This window comes from Cucurbita pepo, chromosome LG10 (assembly GCF_002806865.2).
Source record: "Cucurbita pepo subsp. pepo cultivar mu-cu-16 chromosome LG10, ASM280686v2, whole genome shotgun sequence".
Classification (NCBI taxonomy): Eukaryota; Viridiplantae; Streptophyta; class Magnoliopsida; order Cucurbitales; family Cucurbitaceae; genus Cucurbita; species Cucurbita pepo.
Window position 1 is genome coordinate 8,682,157 of NC_036647.1, and position 10,896 is coordinate 8,693,052.

At 38.6% G+C, this 10,896-nt stretch overlaps 1 non-coding gene across 1 annotated transcript; it reads left to right on the forward strand.

Annotated features, from left to right (window-relative positions):
* The first annotated feature begins 491 nt into the window (after nucleotides 1-491).
* TRNAA-AGC lies at nucleotides 492-564 on the forward strand. Its single transcript has one exon. It is a non-coding gene; the product is annotated as a tRNA-Ala (tRNA).
* The last annotated feature ends 10,332 nt before the right edge of the window (nucleotides 565-10,896 follow it).

Below are 10,896 nucleotides of genomic sequence, written 5' to 3' on the forward strand. Positions count from 1 at the left end.
AGGTACGGGGATCGTCCCCCCGCATCTCCAATAAACTTTATAAGTCTAAATACATAAGCCGAAGTATCACAACCATTAAGAAGTTTGTTTTAATTTCTTGTTGGGGTTGGGTGTTACAAATTCTCCCCTCACACTTTCGTTCCCAAAAGTTGGCATTCCTATCTTACCAAAGGCGAAGCATTTCATGTTCTATCACATTGGTAGGGTCTTGGGTGTACTAAATGTGGGGATGTAGCAGATGATAGAGCGCTCGCTTAGCATGCGAGAGGTACGGGGATCGATACCCCGCATCTCCAACAAACTTCATAAGTCTGAATACATAATCTGAAGTATCACAACCATTAAGAAGTTTGTTTTAATTTCTTGTTGGGGTTGGGTGTTACAAATTCTCCCCTCAAACTTTCGTCCCCAAAAGTTGGCATTCCTATCTTACCGAAGGCGAAGCATTTTACGTTCTATCACATTGATAGGGTCTTAGGTGTATTAAATGTGGGGATGTAGCTCAGATGGTAGAGCGCTCGCTTAGCATGCGAGAGGTACGGGGATCAATACCCCGCTTCTCCAAATAAGACTTTATAAGTCTAAATACATAAGTTGAAGTATCACAACTATTGAGAAGTTTGTTTTTAATTTCTTGTTGTGTTTCAGGTGTTACAAATTCTCCCTTTCGTCCCAAAAAGTTGGCATAACTCATCTTACCGATGAAACATTTCATGTTCTATCACATTGGTAGGGTCTTGGGTGTACTAAATGTGGGGATGTAGCTTAGATGGTAGAGTGCTCGCTTAGCATGCAAGAGGTACGGGGATCGGATCAATGCCCCGCATCTCCAAAAAATACATTTAGAAGTAGCTCAGATGGTAGAGCACATTGGTAGGGTCTTATGTGTACTAAATGTGGGGATGTAGCTCAGATGGTAGAGCCGCTTCACACTTAAGCATGCGGGATGTACGGGGGGATATTGATACCCCACATCTCCAAAATACACTTTATAAGTTCACATCTCCAATACACTTTATAAGCCTGAATACATAAGACGAAGTATCACAACCAATTAATAAATAGTTTGTTTTAATTTCTTGTTGGGGTTTGGGAAGTTTGCATTCCTCATCTTATCAAGGCGAAGCATTTCATGTTCTATCATATTGGTATGGTCTGGGGTATACTTTTGCAGCATGGACTCATGTTTGTAATCTAAGCTAACTCTGGTCCCATTAACTGTTGTGTGCCTACCAGTGACTGACACCTACGCCCATATGGTGCCTCGAATGGGGAAATTAGAATGGTCGCTTGATAGCTGTTACTGTAGGCAAATTTCATAAGAGGTATATATTTGTCCCAACATCCAGAGAAATCAATGACATAGGCTCGCAACATGTCCTCTAAGATCTAATTTTTAGTCTTTCAGTATGTTCATGCGTCTGTGGGTGGAAAGTCGTGCTAAATCTTAAATGCGTTTTTAATGCCTTTAGAAGACTTTTCCAAAACTATGAGGTGAACCTAGTGTCCGGTCTGACACAATGGAGACTGGCACTTTGTGTAGGCATACTTACTTCCTTTCTAGCATATAACTGAGTCCATCGATCCACTTGATATGTGGTCTTGTCTGGAATGAAGTTAGTTGTCTTGGTTAATCTATCCACAACTACCTAGACCACCTTAGAACTCTACTTGGTCTTGGAAAACCAAAGATAAAATCCATACATTCTGCTTCCCATTTCCACGGAGGAACATTCAAGGGTTGTAGCAATCCTGCTAGGTGTAGTCTTAGAGCCTTCACCTGTAGGCAAGTCAAGCATCGACTTATGAAATTCGCTATGTTCTTTTTCATCCGTGACCACCAATAACATTCTTTCAGATCCTGATACATCTTTGTACTTACTGGGTGGAACGTAAAAGATATATCATGAGCTTCAGTAATAATCTATTTCAGGAGTTTCTTGTCTCCGGGAAACAGAGGCTTGTCAGAGCAGACCGTGGTCTGAAGAGATTGAAAACTCCATTGGACTCTTTATCTCTATCTGACTATAAAATTTGTTGAGGTGCTCGTTAGATTTTTGGGCGTAAAAAATTCATTCTCGTAAGATTGATTATACCTGATTCCCAAAGGTAGGACATTCTCTTCTTGAATTTTCTTGCCCAAGTTTCTACATTGTCTCGACCATAACTCATCAGTTCACTACACATCCTCTTATGGATGATGAAGACGTATCAAATATAGTCTTCCTAGAAACACTTTTTCGGATTCCCTGTCCATGTACATTTTTTAAACTCCTAGAGTGCTCCTAGAGCTGACCCCGCCTCTCGTTGTGACGTTTTATCCTTCTAGAGTTTAAAGGTCACTACCTAAGCATTGTCATCTGGTAGGGTGTGATTAACATCGCATAGGTTCCATTGGCCACAATCCAAGTGCATATGTCCATCTTCCTAGCATCACATAGTGTTACATAGTGTTTCTATGTAACTAGAGGAAGTCTGGACAATCTCCAATCCTAGATCTCATCTAGAGGAAGTCTTGACAATCTCCAATCCTAGATCTCATCCTTGGAGCGTGCAACGAGGTGGTTCATCTTCATCATCTCTATACTGGCTAACTTGACGCAAACCTTGTTAGTTCATTGGGCCCTAAATCATATTCCTTGACCGTTTTCACACCCTATTTCGATCCACACAAGGCTACCTAATACTTGAACTGACTACCACCAGGTAGTACTTCATTAAGTAGACACCTTCGAACTAGGACTATGTGACTAGTCCTTTCTCAATGTAGAGTAGCTAACTGGGTGCTCTTCTATTAAAGTGTATTATGCCTTTGAACATGTACTTCGCACAATGTACTAGAAACCATATAAACATCTCAAATTACGCTTCTAGTGAGCCTTTGATCCCCAAACTTGATACCATGTGATAGGAGAAGGACACTACCAGCAACCAAACTCATCACTTCAAGAACTCGACATACAATTGTTGAGCTCATTACTTCCCTCAAGTTTTCCCTGTTAACTAACTCCATCTTGGTGTACACTGGTATATCATCAAGGACGACTATAATGACGATATCGAGAAAGTCTCATGAACATTCAGTTTTTCTAAACCTAAACCTTTACAAGGCATTGATTAAGTTTAAGAACTTAACAATAATCTCTCTTTACTCATGATAGCTCTTGAAAATAGTCCTCGATATGTCCCTCTCTTTGATCCTCATCCGAAGGTATCCTGACCTTGTCGAGACCCTTACAATCCTCACTGCTTCACCAAAAATAGCTTCGTAGTTTCATCTCATATGGCCAACACAAGCCCTTCCTCACAGTAAGACGCTCTATCACATAACTCGCTTGAATACTAATACCCATCTAACTAACATCACAAAATCATGACATAGTTTACCTACATATATCATAAACATCCCAATACTACTAAAAATCTCATGTCATAACACATCATTCCTTAAAATTTAGATTATTAGAAATTCTTACATTACTACATAGAATAACAAGTCATCCGTTATAGCTTTCAATAGTAGGTTCACTTACCTCGATCACAATTTATTTTGATTTAAAACATGGTCGGGAGGAAAATTTAAAAATTTTGAATACTATAATATAGTTATTTTTCCATTACATAATTATTTGAAACAATATATGGGGATGTAGCTAAGATGGTAGAGTGCTCGCTTAGCATGCAAGAGTTATGGGGATTGATACCTTGCATCTCCATATATCCTTCCATTTTTATTCTTTCATTCCTATAACGATCATTCCGAACAATGTCGATATCCCTCCCAACAATCCTCAAACACATGAGCTTGATGTTTACTCATATGTCCTCTGGTATCCCTTCGAATTTTTAAAAATTTTTTGGTGCATTTTGGTGGTTGTATTACATAGATTCATTGATATCTGAGTTGGCACTGTCCTTTAATTTATAGGAAAATTTTTGCCACCGTAGTCTGGTTATCGTCATGAGACGCCGTGGAGGCAAATTCTCAAGGTTGAAGAAGAAATTCGCTGTCCGATTTATGTCCAAGCTCACATTGTAAACCAGCTCATAGTTGAAGCAAAAAAAACTTTTTAGCCACAGTAATCGCTGGTGAAGGTATATAGTAAAAGGGTGTAAAGTTTATCATAATAAATGCAAGTATACACTGTCACAAGTAGCAAGTAATAAGTAAATCATCGATTCTGTGTTGAAGCTATTTTTTATTACTTTTGTTGCTGAAAATTAAGTGAGTTGTAAGTGTCATTCAACTGTGCTTTAATAAGTGTAACCTATCTAAAAAAAATATGCTTGAGTAGTAACTGCTACAAAAAAGAAGAATGGGAAAATCAATAATAATGAGGAAAGTTCAGAACTTAAATAGATAAGTGGTTAAACTTTGTCTTGAATTTTAACTCCTTTTAATAGATTTTCAAGCCTTTTATCGAGCACTAGTGATTACTTCCATCATCATTCTAATTTCTATCGCAAGACTATAAAACAAAATTATTTCTAACCGTTCAATTAACTTTAAGTATCCTAATAATAGAACTAGAATGTTGAGAATTTTCTTGTTTAATTTACTAATAACAACTCTTTAATAAACTAAAATTACATTATCCACATGTTTTAACTACGTGAAACTCTCCGACCTCCCCAACAAGGTTTAGCTCTCCATAAAAATTAATTTAAACAGAGTAATCAACCTTAATCATACAAAATTAATAAAATAAGAAAAGAGAATAAAGAATTGGAGAGATAACGAGCTGTGTTGTTGTCCTTTTCTCCTTTACTTTGAGCTCTCTCATCCATCTCTTCATTTAATCTATCGTTCTTAAGAGTTCTTTCTCCTTCTCTCTTGTTTTTACAGCAACAACACCTTCCCGGGGCATATCATCACTCTCCCTTGTGGTTATATCACCAAAATTTGTAAAATTTATTTTCGGTAGACATACCATATGCATTAGGTCTTATCAAATAAGGGTTTACAATACAATTCATTATAGAACTATTATAACAATTTTCTTTTGGAATAGTATCATTTGTCTCCTTGCTAGCATGTTTTCATCCTCTAACATTATGATAATGGCATAATTTACATTCATATATCATAAACATCACATTTCTACTATAAATCTCAGGTCATAACACATATCATGTTCATTAAAATTCATATAATTAGAAGTTCTTACATTACTATATACCATAACAAGTCATCCGACCAAACTTATAGCTTTCAATAGTAGGTTCACTTACCTCGATCACTACGTATTTTGATTTAAATCATGTTAGGAAGCAAAATTAACAAATTTTGAATATTATAATATACTTATTATTCTTTACGTAATTATTTGAATTTATATATAGGGATGTAGCTTAGATGGTAAAGCGCTCACTTAGCATGCAATAGGTACATGTGATGCATATGGTAGTGACTCCATTTCAGTAGGAAAATAAGGTCGTTACATCTTGCTAGAACAAAGCATGTGGAGGTGCACTACTATTTTATTTATTAGAGAAAAATTCTTGAAGGAAGAATACCGATGACCAAGTGGCATATTTGTCTACAAAAAGGTTGAATATGGGTAAATATGAGAGCTCTCGTTGTCAGCTCAATATGGTGCAGTGAATGAGGACTAGTGCTGACACAGTGTTAAAATATCATCACTAGCCCAATAGAGTCAAGCCCAACAATTGTAGAGTCCATCGTCTATATATTTTAGTAAAATAATTCAGGTATTTTAGTAATAAAGATACATAATTATTTTTAAAAAATGATTTAAGTATTCCAATAATAAATGATTAGATATTTTATGAATAAATTGTGTAGCCTCGGTAAATATCCCTCCACTCAAGAGTTTTCAACCCAAGAAATTCCAAGTACTCTCAAGTAAAGCAAGTGTAGTAGTATTCTACATATTTTCTTGTAATCTATTCTCGATTTGTGTTAACAAAGAGTGTGAGTGTTTCCCACAAGGAGTTTTATTCAACCGGGTCAAGTGTGGATGGGTTTGGGTCGTGGGCGAGCTAGGCTAAGTTGCTTATGAAGGAGGAGGCTAGATGCCACAACATACTATGAAAGGAGTAGGTTGTGACCCTCACGTTGAAACAAGCAAAACGACGACTTTCAAGTGGCGCCAATCCGGCCATGCGAGGGCTTAGACAAATGTCATGATGCAACAAGGAGGACGGTGCATCATCCAACACACCACACAATGTGGGCATTGAAGCTAAAATGGGGCATAAACAAGATAAGGGCAACAAGTAGACAAAATGGCCAAAGATAGGTTTGTTGAAGGGTCGGGTAGGGCCTTGGGCCTTAGCCTCGAAATTCAAGGTTCCAAAAGGAACTTAGGCATGTGATTCTAAAGTCAAGTCTGTCCATATGAAATATAAAACTCGCCAAATTTTGTGGCAATCAATCATCAGACAGATACGCCACAACACCATATGACCGTTCACCAAAATGACGTCTACCCGATAAAGATTGAAAATGCCTCAAAATGTACCTTAGGGGGAAGCATGGTGTCAACTCTCCACCATCCCTGGGTCTTGTGGCCTAAGCGAGCTACCTTGTGGCACATACGTGTGTCATAACGTGCGTGAACATCACAAGATGAGCGTCTCGGGCATCTTCCTTTAAACAAGGTCTTTCAAAGATAGTACTTGACGACATGGATTGTAACGCCTCTAATTTTCTAAACCTAATTAGTGACGTCACCCATGCATACATAATTCATTACACGGAAGCTCATCATAAATAACCTTGTAAACAATTTTCATAAAGATTCATGAATCCAAAAACAACCTATCTCCAAAAATAAACCTAACCGAAGTCAAAAATAAATCTAAATAAAGCAATACTCAATGGTGTAACTTAAAATAGTCCAATAAATGTAAACTTCTAAAAAATATCCCATCTCCAACTTACATGGTGTCCTCAGCTCCACCGTCAACCATACATTGGCGCCTTGCCTTTACCTGAAAAATGTAGGTAGCACGTGACTTGAGTATTTTATGAAATACTCAGCAAGTCACCCCACTGTTGGGGTTAGAAATGCAAACACATGCAACATTTGAGCGGGACCTAACTTTTCATAAACTTTACATGGCCTTGAGCGCATTTCTATTCTGGATAGGGTTGGATGTGTAGTACTCCTTCACACATGGGCCATGTACGCGTACATGGACCCACCAGACAGGCTCATATACATACCCCTGGGCCTAGCTTGGTCGGGTACAATGTATTACACGTCGCCGAACACCACAGAACAGAAAAGGGCCCGCATGATATCATGGCGAACATAAATATCGTAATTCATTCTTTCGTATCATAAAGGGGAAGAATCTCGATGCACGTGACATACATATATGCATGAGGTCCCTTAACATATCTAACATGACATTACATAAGCAGTGCTAACATCGCATATACGTTTCTTACATTACATGACATCTCACATGACTTACATTACATGGCATCTCACATGACTTACATTACATGGCATCTCACATGACTTACATTACATGGCATATTACATAACATGAAAGTACATTCCAGTTGCATAAACATCTCATGACATGACTCGATAATACTACATGTATCCATGGCATCGATAAACATTTTCATGGCATATATTACTAACATCTCATTCATAACTACACATAACATAAACAGTCAACAATCAGCATCACCCATTACGTTTCATAGCATAAACAGTCACATAATTCATACATCATATAGTCATATCACATAATAAAAAATCGTGCATGCAGGGGCCACAGGGCACGCATCATCATATAACACGTAGTAAACTAACTCCAACAGTAAGGTCACTTACTTCGATGGCCTTGGTTGAAGTCGCTCACAACGAGCTAATCCCAGCTGTTAAATACGTTCTATGATAACTACATAAAAACTTAGGAACCTTTCATTACATACCTTAGCTATACCTCATGCTATTTATCAAAATAAACCCCCAACAAAATTTGTCTTTGACGGTTAGGAACCATATTGACCTCGGATGGTAAAACTAAGGGCAGAAACGGCTTCGAAAGGACCGAAAACCTAGGAATCGATATGTTATAGTGATACCGAGCCGCCAAGCCGAGCTTCCGAGCCGACCAATTAAGCCGCCAAGCTGAGCCGCGAGGTTTGATGGAGCCGAGCTGAGAGCACGCGTGCGGAGCCGAGACCAAGGCCGCAGCGCGTAAACGCACAGGGCTCGCGTTCGTTCCGTGGGCTAGTTCAGAGGCCGAAAGTGAAACCCGACCCGTTTCCTTCGTCTTCCTTACCCAAAATCTCGCGAAAACCCTAATCGTTGCTGTGCTGCCAACGACGACGTCACAACCTCGATTCCGACGATGTGACAACACCCCTCACCTATTCCGACAGACGCGCAACGATATTCAACACCGATAGCTTCAGTCGATTCTCCCTCCGGCCACTCATCGAAAAAAACTCAGTGAACCACCCCACACGTTTTTCCTGGCTAACCCTCTCGATTTTCCCGTACTCTTAGACACCCTCGAAAATCCAAAAAAGTTTGGAGAGCAAAAGTCATTTCCAAGGAAGGAGGAGAGTTGTATATAGGAATATAAAAGATCTTTATGAATTTTCATTTAAGGTAGTAACTTCCTTGTCATAAATCACACCTTTGCCGGCCAATAAATGCATACCATAATATCTTTTCATTGCAGCAAAATAAAATCTCAGCATAAAATTTAAAATAAATAAAAATCTGAATCCTTATATGGATGTACTAGTATTGCCCCCCAATCCATGTATCAGAGGTTGGATTATGCACCCGCTATCCAAAGCGGATGTCGTAAATGGTTTAGCATGGACACGAGAGAGTCTCATGTCCGATGAGAACCACAATAGATGGATGTTCAAGATGTCCCGTTGAGATTGTCGACACATGGGTCAGCCCCCAACGGATGTGTTCAAGTAAACCAAGATGGTCAAACTGTCCCGAGACATGGAATGTCATCACGATGCATGGATTGTGTTGTTGGGAATCGAGATGACAATGAGATGCGACGTTGCTTACGAGAGACCTTGCACTAGAGTAGAGGCAAGGTCGAGCAAAATGACTTGGCCAAGTGTAGAGGCAAGTCAGTTAGAGTAACAAACAATTGAACATGCATACACGAGCGCCGTGTATGGCCGAATAAGCTTAGATTCCGCACAACTTATATTTGGTTTATGAAAGCAAACCTTGCCAAAGGTCCAACAAAGCCATAAAGTCAAATAAAAATGTGAATGGGGTTTTAGTTCCCCTTAAGGCTTGTGGTAAGCGTGTCAAGATCATGACGCCGCACGGTTGAAGAAGTACGATCGTCATACTAGATACTTGTGGATTGGGCCACACTCACAAACGTGTTGGGCTGCACCTAAGGAAGTGAAACCCAAACCTAGGTAGGTTCAGATACGGGCCTATGGGTCGGACCTGGTTCCTATCGAGGCTCCAGTTTAGACGTAGGGTTGGGACCCAAAGTAGAAACCCTTCAAGNCCTTATATTTTTGAAAAGAAATTACTTTTTACTTTTTCTTTTTTTCCCTTTTTCCTAGGAAAAGAAATGGCTTTTTGCCATTTTTAATCCATCTTTGCCCTTTTTTTTTAACACATTTATGACCAAAAATTTCTACATACATAGAGACCAAACAAGATATTTTTTTTATCATAATTTAGGAAAATTAATAAAATTTATTTCTAAGTCACAGAAATTGAGAATAACTTACTGTGATGGCCTCAAAACGACAACCTTCCTTCTCGTGGATAAAATGTACGCAAAATCAGAAGGCTGATAAATTACATTCTATCGAAAGATTACGAGGAGGATTTGAGAGGAGTGTATAGTATATGGGAAGAACTTTCTTTTATGGTGACCGAAGATTATGACGGAGGGGTTTGTTAGACGTGAGGAATGTTGGAGAGAGGAGAGATTTTTTTGTGAGAAATGGGGTTACACAGTGACCTTTTCCGACCGTTTTCGAACCGTAACACTTTTTTTCTTTATCATCATAACCCGAAAAGAAGAAAATGCGAAATTTTACTAAGACAATGAACACTATTTGAAATGGAAAAGAAAATTTAAGACTCAATCAAATGTTAAATGTTGAATGGAGGGAACATTAATTAGGGTAAAAAATTGTAGGAGAGAGCAAGTGATGTGGGAAAGTAGGTCCTACACGGAAGCCTATTATTGGCTCCAATGTGTTCTTTTTTACCACTTGTAGCCTGCAGCTGCAGCCCCATTATGTAGGCCACCACCTGCTCATCATAAACTCTATCTAACCCATTACCACTCTAGAATCTTTCCATATCCCTTTTCTATTTTACTTTCTTTTTATAGGTTTTAATTATTTATTTTATCTCGTGTTGGTCTGTGTGGATAGTTTTCACTCTAACAAACGTAAGTAACTTGACCATGTCGCAAGGGATATAGGAAAATGTCAGAGCCATCAAATGCTAAATCTTGATTTCGAATTATGGGCATGAGTCGTTACAGATGCACCTCACATTTATTGCGAGCATTTTAGCTTTCAAGTTCATGTCTTCTTCATTTAGTAAACTAGCTAGTTGAATTTCAAGTCTATCTCGACGTTTGAACCTGATACAGAAACTAGTCAATATGTGATATATATCAATCTCTTCATAGCTCTCTCGAGTGTTCTGGAACGAAAGAAAATACATAAGTGAAAATTATTAAAAGAATAATAATAAAATGTTGAAATGAATGATGAAAAGAAGGTTGAGTGAGAGTTGTTGGGGGCATAGAGTTATGAATGGCAGTTAAAGCAGTTTTCAGTTGTGAACCCCACACCTCCACTTGCGAACAGTACAATTCCTTTGCTGGCATCTGCAGCCTTCCATTATGCCAACATGGAGGTGGGCCCCTTTTCTCTTCTCAATT